General features: G+C 42.2%; 1 protein-coding gene across 12 annotated transcripts in view; it reads right to left on the bottom strand.

Annotated features, from left to right (window-relative positions):
- Positions 1-19,409, bottom strand: part of LOC146407135 (uncharacterized) — a 975,296-nt gene that overhangs the window by 839,192 nt on the left and 116,695 nt on the right. The window contains exon 2 of one of the 12 annotated variants that reach the window (XR_014825605.1): positions 6,423-7,042. The exons of the other annotated variants lie outside the window; for them this stretch is intronic. The gene's annotated coding sequence lies outside the window, so the exon portion shown is untranslated. Of the gene's footprint in view, positions 1-6,422; positions 7,043-19,409 lie in introns of those variants that run through there. 12 annotated transcript variants of the gene reach the window in all.

Raw genomic sequence — 19,409 nt, forward strand, 5'->3', positions numbered from 1 at the left:
ACACATATACATTCTTTTTTCTCACATTACATGTTCCATCATAAGTGACTAGACAGAGTTCCCAGTGCTAAACGGCAGGATCCCATTGCTAATCCATCCCAAAGGTAACATTCTGCATCTATTTACCCCAAGCTCCCAGTCCCTCCCCTTCCCCCTTGGCAACCCCAAGTCCATGATTTTCTTTTCTGCAGAAAAGTTCCTTTGTGTCAAATATTAGATTCCAGGTATAAGTGATATCATATGATATTTGTCTTTCTGACTTACTTCACTTAGGATTTAAGTCTCTAGTTCCATCTCTGTTGCTGCAAATGGCATTATTTTGATTTTTTATGGCTGAGTAGTATTCCATTGTGTATATACACCACATCTTCCTAATCCAATCATCTATCAGTGGACATTTGGGTTGATTCCATGTCTTGGCTATTGTGAGTAGTGCTGCAATGAACATACGGGTGCATGTGTCTTTTTTAAGGAGAGTTTTGCAAATCAATGCAACTAGAACACACCCTCACACCATGCACCAAAATAAACTCAAAATGGCTGAAAGACTTAAATATAAGACAAGACACCATGGAAGAGAACACAGTATTAATTAAACAAATATTTTTTGAGTATCTACAGTATGATAGACATGGAGTTAAGCCAGGATATATAACTCTAATCAAGACAAACACAATTTCTGTTCTCTTGGAGTTAACATTACTATGGCAAAAAGCAGATAATAATTCAGCTAATCAACCCCAAAAATTAACAAACTAATTAAAACAGTCAAAAGAGCTCAGAGCAGCTACTAAGGAAACTGAAGCAGGGGCACAATTCAGACAGGGTAGTCCAAATCTGTCCCTTTAAGGCAGGATACTGAAGTTGAGAGCTGAAGGCTGAGACAAAACCAGCCATGTAACCAGCTCTGGCTATGTACTACAGGCAGATAAGCTAGGAGCAGACTCTATGATGAAATGTGGCTGGTGAGTTCTAGAATCTGTCAGGAGGCTAGTGTGGCCAGGATGCCACAAAGTAGGTTCTCAAGGTTCGGGCCAAACCTGAGCTGGCGGCTGTGTAAAGGAAAAGTTTTGAATTGGGATGCAGATTAACATTTGGATTTGGACTGGGCTTTTTAAGACTTGAAAATGAAACCATCTCTCATGGCTTAAAATGACCAGCAAGTGACAGGATCTGTCCCAGGGTGTTAGATGAGGTGAGAGAATGAGCACTAATGGGGCATCTTGGAATCACTGGTGGGAGAAAAACAAAACCATTTCCTGATTGTACCAAACTGCATTCAGTCATCCTATAAACCAGTTCCATAGGCTGAAGAGGCAAGCTGAGGACAGACCCTGGGAGGCTTTATGTGAATAAATATTGAACATTATTTTGGAAACCAAAATGAAGTAGTAATGCTTTTTGTGCAGACTTGATTCTGCAAAGTCAGAGAAGGGGCTCAAAAAACCCTAAAACAAACAAACAAAAAAAGAGGGCAAGTATTTGCCTCCCAGTGGCTCTTACCTGTGACTCAGCCCACATTATTTGTGTATTCTTCTTCAAAAGCCAGCAGAAAGCTCCAATTAAACAAGATAAATTTTCATAGCTATCCTCAGGCCAAAAAGTCACTCAACCAGTGGACCTACCTGTGTCTACTGTCGTATTTCAGAAGAGAGAAACAAGTTGTTTCTAATGCTGGCTAAAAAATTGGTAGCAGAGAAATGCCAGAACTGGGTTCCAGCCATACGTATAAAGACCAGTCTAGATTCCGGAGAGGCAAGGCCCAGATGATATAATGAGCATTCCAGCAGGTGGTCAGGGCATAAGCACAGTATAGTATCCAAAAGACTGAGGCTCAGTAGATGGTGAGAGTCCCAGGCAAACATATATACAGTGTGCTAGAAAAGGACAGAGTGTGTGTGACAAGGGCCAGGGGACACTTGAAAACCCAGGCTGGAGCAGCTGATACTGTATGGAAAAAGCAGTTGAGAGAGGTCATCAGGTTCCTGTCCCCAAGAGGCAACTGGGTCCCAGACTGGACCAGTGCTCCAGATCTTGCAAAAGGCCTATAGGCCCAGACATTTGATTGGAACAGGAATGTAAGACACATACAAAAAAAGATCTCCAAGGAAAGAGATCTCCAAGGGGCTGAGGCTTTTTACTTAAGTCCAAAGGGATCTAAGTCCTGAGCAGAGGCCAGGTGGAAGATGGATAGTCAGTGAGTCTGTCCCGGGAGAAGACAGTGAAGCAGAGGTACAAGAGAGGCCGGGTCTATCTGGCCTCAGAGGACTTTCTTAGTCTGACAACACCAGCCATTCAACCTCACCCCTTTCCCTCTCTATGAGAAGACTCTCCTCTCCCTCACCACCTTTCCCTGATTATGTCTGGGCATGTTAAAACTGTGACATAAGCTACTGGAAATGTAACTTGCTACTTACATGTAACAATGTAACAGAAGAACCAGGAAACCCTGTCAGCGTCACACAAGGGACTCAGGACCAATGGGTCACTTGTTACCACAGTAATCACAATCAAAACAATGATTCTGGTTTCCTAAAGCCAGTGTTTAATGACGATTGTATTACACAGAGTAACTAATCCCACAGTGCATCATAAACAGAGCTGCTAGTATCCAACATCATCAACGACGGAGAAAAATAACTTGTAACTGGACAAGGTACATTTTATGTGCAGTTCAAGCTAAAAATGCAAGGAGGAAATCTCTTTCAGCCCAGCTTGAAGACATTGCTTGATCCCATCCTCCTTTTTTCCCCTCCCTACCCCAGTTTTTAGGGGAGGGACACTTTTGGGAAATCTTAAGAAACAGGATAAATTTGCTTATCAACCCAGATATGCATACCCCTAGCTCTATGGGTAAATCAGACAGAAATATAATGATTGCTATGAAACATTCACATTTGGAGTGGATCTCCTAACTTTCTTTCATGTGATCAGGGCAAAATATTATCCAGGTTTATTTCTTTGAAGCAGAGTATTCCCTTCTAACCGCCTGATGCAAATGTGAAACACAACCTTCCCTCTCCTTTCTTTAGTGTCCCTCTTCACTGGCCGGGAAGTAGGATCTGAGCTCTAGGCCACTGCCGCCACCCACTGGTGGGAAGCCAAGTCACAGCTTCCCGGGCTTTGGGTTTCTTAATCTCCCTAAGGTCACCTGGCTAAGTCTTAGCCACTCTGGGATGGAATACAAGTTCACCAATCTCTCTTCTCTGTTTCAAAATCTGTTCCCCTTTCCTTCTACAAACAGATTTCAGAATAAAAGAGCAGTCTGAACAAGAGGGAAATAAGCAAATAGAGAAGATGACTTCCATTTTCTTTTCCCCTCTGACCTATCCTTTGGACCAAGACCAACTGACTCCAATCCCCATGTCTCATTTCAATTTGTAGGGAGAGACTGATAAACTGCTGATCGGGCAATTAATTGACCACTCCATGGTCAGGTGTCCACCCCTTGACCAATCAGCTCTGAGTAGGGGTGAGGGTTATCTTGTAAAAACAGATCTGTCCAATCTGTCCCCAGAGGCCATTCTCAAAGAGTGGGGGTACAGTAAGATTCTCAGGAAGCCACTTTCTTCCTTGGGCTCTGACACAGCTTAAGCTTCAGCTGTCATTCCTTTCACACTATATGCTATTTCTTTCACTTAAACATTGAAATGGTGTCTGCAAATACAGAGTTGTAACTAAGTGCCTCTTTGGTGGCTTCACCATTTTCTGGCTGTGTGACCATGAGCAATGACCTAGACTCTCTGAGCTTCCTTTTATTTTTTCACCTATAAAATGAGCCTGCCTCATAGGACTATCATGAGGATTTTTTAATTACGTATGTAAACTTCTTAGCATGAGGCCTGGTACACAGTCATTGCAAAATTAAAATCAGTTGTTATTACCGCCATCACCGGTAGCAGCAGCAGCAGCATTTGGTCAGGAAGGTCTTTTTCAGAGCTTCAAGCTGAGCACCAAATTTACTCCTAGCCAAGCTCAGCCTCCTCTGTCTAGTTACCACACCAAACATAATTGGCTGGCCATGAATTGAAATGCTTGCTTTTACTTCCCAGGGTTTGAGTCCTTCCATCCAGCATAGCAACTGGAACAAAGTCAGTTCTGACCAAATTTTAACAAAAATTGGACAGGCCAGAGATTCAGAAGAACATCGTGTGAGAAGCAGGGAGGAAAGAGGCACATTCTCCAACTTTATGATTCCTCAAAATGATGTGAAAGCTAAATAAACCAGCAGAGGTGGAATTCTAAAAGTAAATTTATGTCAAGAAGTCTATTTGGGAGTAAAATATTTCCTAAGAGTAGGAAGATGTTTCAATGAGCTAATCAATAAACCCTCAAAAAGGAAAGGCTCCCTGTTAGGATTTTGTGGGTTTGATGACATTGCAAAGCAGTCTGGCCACTGGGCTGCCCACATCCTCAAGACTCTAAAGACCAAGTGACTGGGAAAGAGATACATGGCCAAGGTTACTTGGCACTTTCCTTTAGTTGCTCCTTGTGGAAAGAACTTTGCCTGGAGATGCAGCTGAATAACATTTCAAAGGAGTTTACAATCTAAATCAGAGAAGAAACACTCAGGGTGGAATGGGAATACATGCAGGCAAGGCCACTACCCTGGATCTCAGAGAACAGACTCTGCAATCAGAGATGCTGGGCAAGCAACCCAACCTCTATGTAATAGGAGAGAATTGGATAAAATCAATGATTATCAAGCATCTCCACAAAGCCCTGTGGTCCCTCTATAAATTCAGAGCCCACTTCAGGGTTTGGAAGAAAAAGATCAAGGAGTCCAAGGAGGGGTGAGCCTCTGGGTCCCATCACCACCACCGTAACTCCCTCAGCTAGGCAATCTCTGCCCTTTTGATGTTCCAGATAAGACTTTATTAAGAAAAATCCTTCAATTTTTTTAAAGCAATTTAGATGATCTCCAAATTTACTTCAGCTCTGATGGTCTGTGATTTCAGATGAAGGGAATAGGATTACTTCAAGAAAAGGCTAAAAAGGAGGGTTAGCACCAGATCATGAAAGACCATGCCTGCCATGCCAGAGCATTTATGCTTTGCCAGTAGGGAGCCATAAAAATGGAACAATATGACCAGGTCACCGTGCAAACGAAGCACTCTGAAGGGCTGGATAAGTGGAGGATGCATTGGGAGTTGGGGGTTGAGGCCAGAGACCGCATTATTCCACCAATCTCCAGACAGGATAGTAGTTTATCAGTGTTTTACCAGAGAGGAGTAAAACAAAGAAAGAAAAACAGAATAGGGGTGGGGGGCAAGGGAGGTGAGTAGCATCCTTTACTACCAGCAACTCCATTGGGGATTTTTTGTTTCCTTGCTTTGCTTTTGCTTTTTTTTCCCCCCCTTTTGTGTTCTAACTCCATTCCCATCCTTAAAAAAGCAGAATAAAAATGACTCTTTCCACTCGGAACCAATGTTTTCGATCACTCCTCTTACGCCAGATGAATACAACACCACCACGCAAAGGTATGTCATCTATAGCAGGTTAATAAAGGCCAGACAGGAGTTCCTGTTGTGGGTCAGTGGGTTAATAACCCTACTAGTATCCATGAGGAGGTGGGTCTGATACCTGGCCTTGCTCAGTGGGTTAAGGATCTGGCACTGAAGCAAGCTGCAACATAGGTCAAAGATGCGGCTCAGATCCGTCATTGCTGTGGCTGTGGCATAGGCCAGCAGCAGCAGGTCCGATTCAGCCCCTAGCCTGGGAACTTCCATATGCCACTGGTGTGGCCCTAAAAGGAAAAGAAGAAAAAAGAAATTCTTTTAATAAAAAATTTAAAAAGGCCAGATAACATCAATGGTTGGCTGCCTGTCCTAGTCAGATCCCCACTTCCCCATGATCCAGATGTTCCCACACCCCCAGTTATGGAGCTGCACCTCCCTAACTGGCTTTAAAGAAGGCTTTTCAGAATGCCTCCATCCCAGCAGCTTTGTAGCCCACCATACCTGCTCCCACCACCAGCTCAGCCTGGGCAGGAATTCCCACAGATATCCTGGTAGACTTGTTAAAGATGGAAAAGCCACATCTAGGCCTCTGATTTATGATGTGGCATGAACCTGACACTTTTATCATGTTCTTGAGTCCAATACAAATGAGCCAAAGTATATACTCATAGCTGGTGCTAAGTAAATTTGCTGTGCCTTTAATAACACGTACATATGATACTCCTCCGCAGTCTGGCAACCTGGCATGCAGGACTCATTGAGAAGTAAGGAACTGTTCCCTTCATTGTAGCTGTAGACTGGAAAGAGCTGCCAGTCCAGGCCCTGGCATCAGGCTTCTCCTACTACTCACTTCAGGCTATGTAGCCCTTGCCCCAGACTCTATGGTTGTTCATATATTCAAATCATTTTTTAGTTAACTCAACAGAGGAATGAGTGGATGACAACTGCTTCTTGCAATCCATCTTTTCTTGAAATAAACTTTATTTCATATAATAGCAACAACAACAAAAAATGAAACCAAGAGCTCCCTGGTGACCTAGCTAAGGATCTGGCATTGTCACTGCTGTGGCTCAGATTCAATTCCCTGGCCTGGGAACTTGTGCATGCCATGGGTGCAGCCAGGAAAAAAAAAGAAAAAGAAAATCAAAACCAGAGAACTGAAATGCAGAATTTTCAATAATCATCAATCCAACTCATGCATTTTGAATTTAAAGAAACAGATTCAGAGAGAGGAAACACTTTCTCCAAGTCATCCAATAATAACCAAAGCTAACAATTATTGATGCTGGGGCCCAGGGGTTGTTCGAAGTGCTTCACATTTAGTCCCCACAAGAAGACTATGAAGTAGATGCTATTACTCGCCTCATTTTACAGATGAGAAAACTGAAAGGGGAAATGACTAGTCTAAGTTATATAGGCTTGAGAGTGACAGATTAAATTCTAAGCAGGTGACACCTGGGGGGGATAGGCAGGGAGCACAAGAGAAAAGATGTAGTGGATGCTTCTTTCCATGAATAGGCCAATCACTTCACCTCTCTGAGCTTCAGTTGCTGCATCTGTGAATTGAGGATAATTATACTCAGCTGCAAAACACAATACAAAGAGAAAATAGTTTTTTCAAAATGAAAATAGGACTTTTTATTATTTCATTTTTAAAATGTATATGCTAATGTTTTTTTAAAAAGACTAAAACACTACAGAAAAAAACATGAAGTAAACATTATCCAAATTTCCACTATACAGAGATTATTAGCATCTTAATGCTAATACTACAAGAAATCTGTTTGTGATACATACATGTGAACATATAATTACTAATAAACGGGATCATACTATTCATGCCGTTTTGTGGTCTATTTTTTCACTGAAGTTACACATGATGAAAAATCAAGAAAACTTTATTTTTAGGAGGACATTCTTCTGAGCTTAGATCAGCCCTGCAAGAACTAGAACAATAATCTTAAAAATTATATGGAACCACAAAAGACCCAGAATTGACAAAGCAATCCTGAGGGAAAAAAACAAAGCTGGAGGTACAACCCTCTCAGATTTAAGACAATAATACAAAACCACAGTAATCAAAACACTATGGTATTGGCACAAAACAGACATACAGATCAACGCAACAGAATAGGGAGCCCAGAAATAAACCTAATACCTACAGTCAATTAATCTTTAATGAAGGAGGCAAGAACACACAGACTATCTAGAGAAAAGACAGTCTCTTCAGCAAGTGCTGTGGGAAAGCTGGACAGCCGCATGTAAATCAATGAACTTAGAACACTCCCTCAAAACATACACAAAAATAAATTCAAGGGGTTCCCTGGTGGCTCAGCAGGTTGAGGATTTGGCATTGTCACTGCTGTGGTGCAGGTTTGACCTCTGACCCTGAAACTTCCACATGGCACAGGCACAGCCAAAAAAACAAATGCATAAATTCAAAATGACTTAAATATTTAAATATAAGACATAATACCATAAAAGTCCTAGAAGAAAACATGGGCAAAAGATTCTCTACTATAAATCATAGCAATATTTTTTTAGATCAGTCTCCCAAGGCAAAAGAAATAAAAGCAAAAATAAACAAATGGAACCTAATCAAACACAGTAAAGGAAACCATAAACAAAACAGAAAGATAACCTACAGAATGGGAGAAAATACTTGCAAACAATGTGATCGAAAAGGGCTTAACTTCCAAAATATACAAACAGCTCATACAACTCAAAAATAATAAATAAAAAACAATCAAAAATAAAAATGGGCAGAAGACCTAAATAGATATTTCTCCAAAGACATACAGATGACCAACAGGCACATGAAATGATGCTCATCATCACTAATCATTAGACAAATGCAAATCAAAACATTGCAGTCATCACCCCACATAAGTGAGAATGACCATTATCAAAAATCTACAAATAACAAATTTTGGAGAAGATATAGAGAAGAGGGAAACCTCCTACACTGTTGGTGGGAACCACTATGGAAAACAGTCTGGAGGTTCCATAAAAACTAAAAATGGAGATGCTATATGATCTAACAATCCCACTCCTGGCCATATATCCTGAAAGGATGAAAATTCTAATTCAAAAAGATACATGCTGGAGTTCCCATCATGGCTCAGTGGTTAACGAATCCGACTAGGAACCATGAGGTTGCGGGTTTGATCCCTGGCCTTGCTCAGTGGGTTAAGGATCTGGCGTTGCCTTGAGCTGCGGTGTAGGTCGCAGACACGGCTGGGATCCCAAGTTGCTGTGGCTCTGGTGTAGGCCAGTGGCTAGAGCTCCATTAGACCCCTAGCCTGGGAACCTCCATATGCCGTGGGAAGCGGCCCTAGAAAAGGCAAAAAGACAAAAAAAAAAAAGATACATGCACCCCCATATTTATAGCAGCACTATTTACAAAAGCCAAGACATGGAAGTAACCTAAATGTCCATCAAGAGAGGACTGGATAAAGAAGGTGTGAAATATATATATAATGTAATATTACCCAGCCATAAAAAAGAAATATTGCCACCTGCAGCAATATGGATTGACCTAGAAATTATCATACTAAGATTATTTCACCAAAGTGAAATAAGTCAAACAGAGAAAGACAAATACCTTATGCTATCACTTACATGTGGAATCTAAAAAAAAATACAAATGAACCTATTTATAAAACAGAAATAGACTCACAGACACAGAAAACAAACTTAAGGGTTACCAAAGGGGAAGTGGGGGAGGGATAAACTAGGAGCATGGGACTAACAGATACACACTACTACATATAAAATAGCTAAACAACAGGATTTACTGTATAGCACAGGGTTATTCAATATCTTATAATAATTTATAATGGAAAAGAATCTGAAAAAGAATACACACACACATATACATATGTATCTGAGTCACTTTGCTGTACACTTGAAATTAACACAGTATTGTAAATCAACTATACTTCAATTGAGGGGGGAGAAAAAGATCGGCTCTGTGAAAAGAACCAAGAGGTATATTTATCATCCTCTTTATGGCTGATCTTGGGAGGCAGCATTGTCACCTACAGCGGTATAGTCTGTGCCCTGCACAGAGGCTGGAAAAATACATGCGCCCTAAAAGCCAGCCTGCTCCTGCCTCTAAAACAGTTGCAGGGTAAATTTGTTTTCTATTACTGCAAATGACCCCAAAATCTAGCAGCTGAAAATGACAGATGCTTTCTTACCCCAAAGTTTTTGTGTGTCAGGAACCTTGAGTGCAGGATAGCAGAGTGCTTCTAGTTCAAGGTCACTCATGAGCTTGCTGTTAAGCTGTCAGCCAGGGCAGTTGTGCTAAGGTGCAACTAGGGCTGGAGAATCTGCTTCCCAGATCACCCAGGTAGCTGTTGGCAAGCTTCAGTTCCTTGCCACCCAGACCTCTCCATTGGGCTGCTTCACAACATGGCAGTTTACTTTCCCTAGCACTAGGGAAGCCCAGAGAGAAGAGAGAGAGAAGTAAAGTGGAAAGGGGAAGGCCGTGGAATGGAGAGGAAAGATGAGGAGGGAGAGGAGAGAGGCTACAGTCTTTTTGTAACCTAATCTCAGGAATGACATCACATCACTTTTGCTGTACTCTTTTTGTTAAAAGTGAGTCACTGGGTCCAGCCCACACACAAGAGAAGGAAGTTACAGAAATGCACCCAACCTCCATTCTCTGGCCTAGAACATAAATATAGTATCTATAATGCTGCCAAACATTTCAGCTGATGAAGATGAAGGCCACACCCTAGGAATAGTGGGTCAGAAAACAGGAAGGAGAAACCAAGTCTCTGGTGATTTCAACTCATCACCACTGTCTCTTATTCAAAAGAATAAATCTTACGTACTAAAGCCACTCTTGAGTTTCTTTCACTTGCAGGTAAATCTAAATTTTAGCTTCTATAGGTTATTAGCACAAACCTCAATTAAGGGTTCAGATTCAACCAGCATTTCTTTCTTTCTTTTTTTTTTTTTTTTTTTTTTTTTTTAGTTTACTAAACTCAGAGAGGTAAAGCAATTCACCCAACATCACTCAGCTACAGACTGGCAGGAACGAGAGACCCAAACTCCTTATCTCTGCATTTACCCAAGCTGATTCTGAGTGTCTCCAAAGTTTGTTGAACATGCAAGGCTCTGTTTGGGATGTTCCTGGCAGCTGGAAAAGTTCTGAGTCCCTCAGGCTATGTATTTGTACCAGAACATTCCCTGCTCTGTTTCTCTGCTTACCAAGTAAACAACTGAAATAGAAGAGGAAAAATATTTTGCATGAATTGATGATTCTCAGTTCAAAACTTCATCTTAAGCACACTCAAGCCAGTAGCCATGGAAACCCTCGTTTCATTTCTTCAGCCTCTCTTTGTACATCATTCCTTCTTTTGGAACCCCAAAATGAGCGGCAGCTATAGAATAAGTATGTTGTGTAGAACATGGAGGTAGCATACTTTTTCAAAGGACCTTACTACATATATGCATAGCCTGGAAATGATCATGTTTTCACTGAGTTGTCTCCGATGGTTTGTTTCTTTAGAAAGAACCTTACACCCCACTTGCCAGAAGAACTGTCAGCAGAGCTGGTCAAGATAGAATCATAGCTCTAATATTAACCATTTGATGTTTCAGAAGACACACTTGGTGTCCTTGCTCAGCCACACCCCTTGCTGTAACAACGGCTACACTTAGTATCAGCTAAAGGGCTAGGCCTAAACCACCATATTTGAATATGTGCCACTATGTCCACAACCTCAAGTGGGTGGACCCTGGCTTATCATTTTACCCAGGGATAAAACAATGAATTATTTAAGAATATTTCTCTTGGGAGTTCCCGTTGTGGTGCAGTGGTTAACGAATCCGACTAGGAACCATGAGGTTGCGGGTTCGGTCCCTGCCCTTGCTCAGTGGGTTAAGGATCCGGCGTTGCCGTGAGCTGTGGTGTAGGTTGCAGATGTAGCTCGGATCCCGTGTTGCTGTGGCTCTGGCTTCGGCTGGTGGCTATAGTTCCGATTTGACCCCTAGCCTAGGAACCTCCATATGCCACGGGGGTGGCCCAAGAAAGACAAAAAAAAAAAGACAAAAAAAAAAAAAAAAGAGTATTTCTCTTGAAAACGTGAAGAAATGCAGAGGCTGTTATTAATTGATAGTGGGTAGTTTAAAAGGTCATGTAGCATTGGGGCTAGAGCTACCGTTTTTGGACTTGAACATAATAAGAAAGAGAAACCAGTCTGCAAAGAAGAGGGAGACTGGCTCAGATAAATAGAGGGAAAAAAATTAAAAGAATTCATGTTATCCCAGAGAGAGGGAAAGAAAGCAGCCGCTTCAGTTTCTAATGGCTTCCCAATTCTCAACTCGAATTCTCACAGGTGAGGCTATGCTCCATTCCCATGTCAGGCTTAGGGACCCCTTTAGGGTCTGGAGTCTGAATGGCTTTCTGAGCCTTACCACAACGATGCACCTTCACCTTATCCATCTTTTCAACTTACATTTTCTTGTTTTCTTTTTCCCAAATGCTAGAAGACCAGTAGATCAGGAATGATTACTTAACCTCACTCTTTTACAGACAGGGAAACTGAGGGTCTGGGAGAGAGAGGAGGGAACTTTTCCAAGATGATTTATTCAAGTAGCTAAAAGGGGCAGAACCTGAACTCAGGTCTTCTCACTCAAGGCCTGATGTTTTACCCATCATGTCATGTGACCAAGAAAAACAGAAATTCAGAGTGAATTTGACTGAAACTCCTGTGATTCTCTTGGGCATTCAGGTTTCAGAAAGAGATAGACAGATGTGGGTTCTCAATGGTGAGAAAAAGAAACCATATCATATTTTATTTAAATTATTTTATTTTACTGATCGGTTTCTCTCCCTTTGAACCATGGACTGCAAATTCAAATGTCTATAGGGGCCATGCAGGTAAGGAAAAAGAGGAAAGTGAGTGCGTGACAGTTGGAAAAGGTAGAGACTGGGGCAACCTGGAGTTTTTGTGACCAACCTGAAAAGATCAATTGCTATTCAGCACCAGTCATACAAGAATGCGGACCCTATATTATCAGATCTTCTCAAGTTTTTATGAAGAGCTAGAAATCTGACTTCTTACTGAAATTTCCTAATTACTAATAAACGTGTCAGCCAAACAAATTTCACCTGCTGGCCGACACTGCCCTGCAACACCAATCTGCCATCTCTGCTTTAGACTGTAAATACTGAGAACAAGACTATGTATTATTATTCATCATTACATCTCTTATACCAGGCACAGAGAAGACACTCAGGTGATCTGATTAATCAAAGGGATTAGACTAAAATTTCACTCTGGTCTCTTTTCAAATAATGCCTCCTCAAAGAGGTCTTTTCTCTCAATCTATCGTTACCTGCCAACGCCCATTCTTCCTTTTTTTTTTTTTTCTATGAAAAAAGACACCTGATTTTCATCCCGGCATGTGGCTAATGGGAATAGAAAAGACATTTCCTCAGCCACTCTTGTGGCTAGGTGACAAAGATCTGGCCAAGAAAATTAAAAGAGAGGTAATATGTACGACTTCCAGGAAATATCTTCCAAGAGAGAGCCGTCCCCTTTTTCTTTCCTTTCCTCCTTTCTGCTATAATGCAGACATAATGGCTGGAGCTGAAGTAGCCATGTAGGGCCAGGATGTGCAAGCCACGAATTAAAGACGATGAAACAAGAGGATGAAAGTTTGCAAGGTCTTGATGATTTTGGAGCTAGCTTGCCAGCAATTGACTGTTTGATCTTGTATGAGAAAAAAATACACACATCTACCTCATTGAATCTGTTTTTCAAGTTTTCTAAAAGAACTAATCCTTGTTTTCTATTCTCTCATCCTGATTTATTTGTATTTAGCATTTACCATATCTTACAAATAGCATGTATTTGTTTTACTTGTTATTTTTGTTCCCTACTAGATTATAAGCTCCATGAGCTTTTACTTATAATCATTTCCCCAGTGTTTAGAAAAGTGTCTGGCATATGCTAAGTGATCAAAAAATAATTGTTGAATGCATAAAGTAGATTAGATGGAGTTAAAAATTGAACTAAATTAAATCATGATCTAAACCTAGTTTCCTACCAGACATCAGCAACTAAATTCTTTTAACAATTCATTTGCTCAATTCTTTTAACAAATTACCCCAATGGTTTTGGTCAAATGCAAAGCGGGAGTAGGGGTAGGGAGGGAATTCAGCAATCCAAGGAACTTTTCCCAAATTTACAAAGATTATAGAAAAGGAAAGCAATTCCCAAAACACATTTACACTTCCAAAGGCAGCACTTTCACAATAGCTGCCCTCTTCTTACTCAGTGATAGCCAGATCCCAGGTCCAGGCAGGGTTCAAAAGCAACACAGCATGAGAAAGAACATGCATTCTGTCCAGGGCTCCTAGAGGGAGCCACTCAGTGTACTGAGTCCAAGGCTGGCCTCCTAGACTTTGAAAAATATATTTCTTTAATTGTTCAAGTCTGAAAGGAGAGTGATGCCTCCCTCACAGGAAGATAAGCCTCTGCTCAGAAAGTAAAGCTACTATGCAAGGCCTGGCCCAGCCAAGTAAAATCCCAGAACACTTAAACAAGAGCACCAAAAGGGTGGCAAGGCCCAAGGCACTACATGACCCCTCAAAGTAGCAGCAGTGGTCTTCCTAATTAACAGAGCTCTAGAGAGCTAAGGAACCCCAGAAGATGTAGAAAGCCCAGTTAAAAAGACTCCAAACTCAAAATGTTGGCTCTAAGGCCCAGGCCTGAAGCTGAGGGCCAAAGCTTGGACCTTTCCTAAAAGAACATTTGGGGTGGAGTGGGGGGAGGGAGAAAGACTACGTGTGCTAAAATGCCATACTGTATACTCAAAATAAACACCTGGCAGAACACCTCCGCATCTGGAGCACGTCACAAGAGTCAATTACATTTGGCCAGACCAAGTACCCCACAGCTGTTACAGGGTAAAGGCAGATAATTAAAAACAGCAGGTTGCCATGGCAAAAAATTGGTCGCTGCTGAACAGTTTGTGTGTTTGTCTTTGGAGCTAAAGTACTAGAAGTGAGTTATGTCTTTGGGGGACAGAAAGGTGATTTCTCAAGACACACAAATGAGAGGAAGTAAAAGGATAAAAGGAAATAACTTATTAAGCACCTCCTCTGTGCCAGGTGCCACACACGCGTCTTTTTCTTTTACTCCCCATCGCAAGCCTATAAATAGAAATTATAATCTCTTTTCTAAAGACAAGGAGATGGAAAGGCTCAGTGATATGCCCAGAGTCCTCCAGCAGAGCCACGTGGCCCAGCCAACACTCAAAGCAGATCCGACTCCAGAGCTGTCCTCTTTTCCTCCTGCCATCAGCTCACTGGTAGGCCCCCAAATACAAATACAAATGTTGCCAGATGGTACCTATGCACAGAGAGAAAGAATCCCAATGAACCCATGGAGATGTGGAAGGTATTGGTCTCCCAACTCATTTGCTGCAAGAGGACAATCTCTGAACACACACATACACACAAGTATATATTACACATTGATCATCTGGCAAAGAAGAGGCCTCAAGGCTTCATGAAAATCATCAAATGACTCCTTGATCAGAAGGCAAAGAAAGGTTTTAGAAGGTGGTGTGTCATTGCACATTTGTGTTAGAGAGGCACAGCCAAGAAGGGGATCAAGGTGGTCGTCTGCTTGAAGAGGGGATAATGCATGAGGCCAGACACAGCAGCATGGAGGACCATCCCAGTAGCTGCACCCCATTAGCCAGATCATTACTAGGCCTCTGATCCTGTCCTTCTTCAGTGGGTTGAATATCCCCAAAAAGATATGTCCACACCAAATCCCCGGAAGCTGTAAATACTGCCTTATATGGGAAAAGGGTCTTTGCAGAAGTAATTACGCTACAAATCTTGAGATCACCTGGATCACCTGGGTAGGTCTGAAATCCAATGACAAGTATCCTTACAAGAAAAAGGCACAGGGAGATTTGATATACACAGAGGAGAAGGCAATATGAAGACAGAGGTAGAGATTATAGTAAGGCAGCCACAAGGAATGCCAAGAGACACCAGAACCTGAAAGAGGCAAAGAAGAGATTGCCCCCTAGAACTTTCAGAGGAAGTGCAGCCCTAAGAACTGGATTTCTGGCCTGTGTAAGAAAATAAATTTCTGTTGCTTTAAGCCACTAAGTTGTGGTAACTGTTTTCTATTGGCCCTAGGAAATTAATAAAACTCTTTTCAGAGTTTCCACTCTGCCCTAATGAGGCAGGATGACCACACACAGGTACATAACCAAGTTCTGCCCACCACCGTATATTGTTCACCAGTTTCCTTCTCTCATGATGTATTATCTTTGTCAGCTCTCAGGCCTCTGTTGGGAGGCGTGTCATGCAACTATACTCCTGCCACCATGCAACCAGAATCTGCCAACAATCACATAGTGAATTGTGGCAACCCTGCCTCATGCTGCTGCTCATACTGCTGCAACTGTCAGCCCCATTAAAGCTCCTTATACTGTCACCTAATGAAGCTGCTGGTACCATCTGCCCTGGGGACGTCTCGAGAAAAATCTGAAACACCTGGCACCAGCCTTGACAAGCTCTTCCTCCTAGGGAGCACGGGTAAACTAACAAATCCAGGGTAAGCCCCCTTTCCTCTAAGTTATCTATGTGTCTGCATTGAAGGAAAAGGGTGCCAGCCACTAAACCCACACATAGACCTCCTCTGATCTCAGAAGTGTTTTCTGACCTTCTGAAATGTTAAATTCCATAAATAGATTAAAGAGAAATTTGCCTCTATGTCCTAAATGAACTAAAACAAAGTCTAATTGAATTTTACCTTGAGTCCACAATTTCTGTGCCAAAGCAAATAATGAAAACGCTCAGAGAAGGCTCCTCTCTTTGCTGGGGGCAGCCTGAGCCATGAAGACAAACCCTGTGTCTTGGTCATCCCCATCAGCTCTGGGGCCCAGGATCCTTCAGGAAACTGAAGACCTCACCGTCAAGCACGATATTGCTTGCACATTGAATCTGATAGTGAACAAAACCTGGTGAGACAAATCTCTATCTCTAGTGGCCCAAAACTTCTATTCCACTGACATTAAGGAAAATAGAAGAGTCAGGCTTAGAGAAAGGAGGTATCACCAAGGTGGGAAGACCCCAAAAAGATATCACAGTGCTCCATCTACTATGGAGCACTGCCTCTATCTACTGATGCCAGCCACTCAGCCAAGACTAAGATATCAGCTGCCCTCGGCCAAAGAGAACTCCTCTCCTACCTTCATGCCTCATTCTATTGTGTTGATCCTAAAGTTATATGGCCATGGACCCTGCATCACAGAATTACTTTATAATTTTAACAGCCTTATTTAAATATAACTGATTTATAAAAAAATCGATGCTTAACATAATTTGATGAGTTTGGATACATGCATTTCAGTTATTGTACTGTCCATCTCTGCTTGTCTTTAAATCTTCTAGCTCTTTGTTAATCATTTCTTTTATCTTCTCAGTCTATGCCTCCATTCTTTTTCCGAGATCTTGGATCATTTTACTATCATTATTCTGAATTCTTTTCAGGCAGACTGCCTATCTCCACTTCACTTAGTTGTTCTTCTGGGTTTTTGTTGTTGTTGTTCCTATCAGCTCACCTTGTCTAACCGTCTGTGTTTGTGGTCTTTGTTCCACAGGCTACAGGACTGTAGTCCCTCTTGTTTCTGGTGTCTGCCTCCTGGTGGGTGAGGTTAGTCCAGGGCTTGTGCAGGCTTCCTGGTAGGGGGGACTGGTGCCTGCCCATTAGTAGGTAGAACTGGGGCTTGTCCCTCTGGTGGGGAAGGCCATTTCAAGGGGTGTATTTAGATGTGGCTCTGGGCTCAGGATGACTTTAAGCAGCCTGTATGCTGATGGGTAGGACTATGTTACTACCCTGTTGGCTGTTTGGCCTGAGGTGTCCCAACACTGGAACCTGCAGGCTATTGGGTGGGGCCTTGTCTCAGTGCCAAAATGGTGACCTCTGGGAGAATTCACACGGATGAGCATTCCCTTGTGCCTCTGCCACCAGTGTCTTTGACCCCATAGTGAGCCACAGCCGGCCCCTGACTCCTCAGGAGACCCTCCAAGACCTGGGCCACGGGTAGGTCTGGCCCAGGCTCCTATGGAGTCACTGCTACGCCCTGGGTTCTAGTGCAAGTGAAACCTTGCGAGCACCCTCCCAAGAGTAGAGTTGCTGTTTCCCCCAGTCCTGTGGAGCTACTGTACTCAAGATCCACTGGCCTTCAAAGCCAGATGTGGAGTTCCTATTGTGGCTCAGCAGGTTAAGAACCCAACTAGAATCCATGAGGATGCAAGTTCGATCGCTGAGCTCACTCAGTGAGTTAAGGATCCAGGATTGCTGCAAGATGCATTACAGGTCACAGATGCAGCTAGGATCTGGCCTTGCTATAGCTGTAGCATAAGCCAGCAGCTGCAGTGTCAATCAGACGCCTAGCCTGGGAACTTCCATGTACCCAAGGTGAGGCCCTAAAAAAGAAAAAAAAAAAAAAAAGCCAAATTCTCTAGGGGCTCCTCCTCCTAATGCCAGACTCCCAGGCTGGGGAGCCTAACATGGGGCTCAGAGCTCTCATTCCTACGGGAGAACCTCTGCAATACAATTATTTTCTAGTTTGTAAGTCGCCCACCTGTGGGTATAGGATTTGATTATATTGCAAAAGTGCTCATTATGGCGTCTTTGTCTTTGGGTGTAGTTTTTTTTTTTTTTTTTTTGCTAATTTTCAGTCTTATTTGTCAATGGTTGTCCAGCAGTTAGTTGACATTTTGGTGTTTTCGTGAGAAGAGGTGAGCTCAGGTCCTTCTACTCCCCCAGCTTGTCTCTTCTCATTGCTGGACACAGGCAATACACCAGTGATGCTATCACCACAGTCAAGGTAATAAACACATCCATCACCTCCAAAAGTTTTCTTGTATCCCTTTTTGTGTGTGTGGTAAGAATGCTTAACATGAGATCTACCCTCTTAACTAATTATTAAGTGTGCGGTCAGTAGAGTATTGTTAATATGGACACTATACTGTTTAACAGATCTCTGGAACCTGTTTATCATACATGACTAAAACTTTATACCCACTGAGCAACAATTCGCCAGTTACTCCTCCCCCCAGGCCCTGGCAACCACCATTCTACTCTCTGCTTCTGTGACTTCGACAAATTTAGATACCTAAGGTAAGAGAAACCATATAGTCCTAGTCTTCTGTGACTGGCTTATATCACCTAGCATCACGTCCTCCAGGTTCATCCATGTTGTCACACATTTCTTTTTTAAGGCTGAATAGTATTCTGTTGTATGTATGCACCACATTTTCTTTATCCATTCATCTCCTGATGGATATTTAGGTTGTTTCCATATCCTGTGACTGTGAAGAATGCTGTAATGGACATGAGAGTGCAGATCTCTTTGAGATCCTGATTTTCAACTCAAAACAATTTTAGACCAAAATAAAAAGAACTACTTTTACACACTGCACCCTTTCTTCTCAGGACAATGACAGGAATCCACAAAGGCTGAAGCAGAAAAGAAGTCTAAATGAGAAGAAGATTACAGCTGACCCAGAGGCATGGACCAAGCTTATGCTCCTGACTCCCTCTTGCCTTGAATGAACTTTTTGCAGGAGGCTCCATGGTAGCTGATGAATATAGATTACTGTTGGGCACAAACCACCAGCTCTCTAACCAGGTCTGAATCCAGTGGGGTGAGGTTTACAGTGAGTTACTTGCAACACAAGTTCTGAATACAACCTCTACATGAAAATAAGAAACATAATCAATTCCAAGTGGCCCCTTCCCCTAACTAAAGGTAATAAGAGGTTGTATTTATTAAGCACCTGTCACATGTCCTCTGTGTCATAGACATTGCCTAATTTCATCATCACCAGCCCTGGTAGGCTTTATTATTCCTATTTTACTCACTTCTGCCTTGACCCATCCTCTAATTGGGGAC

This window comes from Sus scrofa, chromosome 1 (genome assembly GCF_054392235.1).
Source record: "Sus scrofa isolate SSC_HxYL_T2T_F1_AM1 chromosome 1, Sscrofa_HxYL_maternal_Yorkshire_Landrace_v2.0, whole genome shotgun sequence".
NCBI classification, from domain to species: Eukaryota; Metazoa; Chordata; class Mammalia; order Artiodactyla; family Suidae; genus Sus; species Sus scrofa.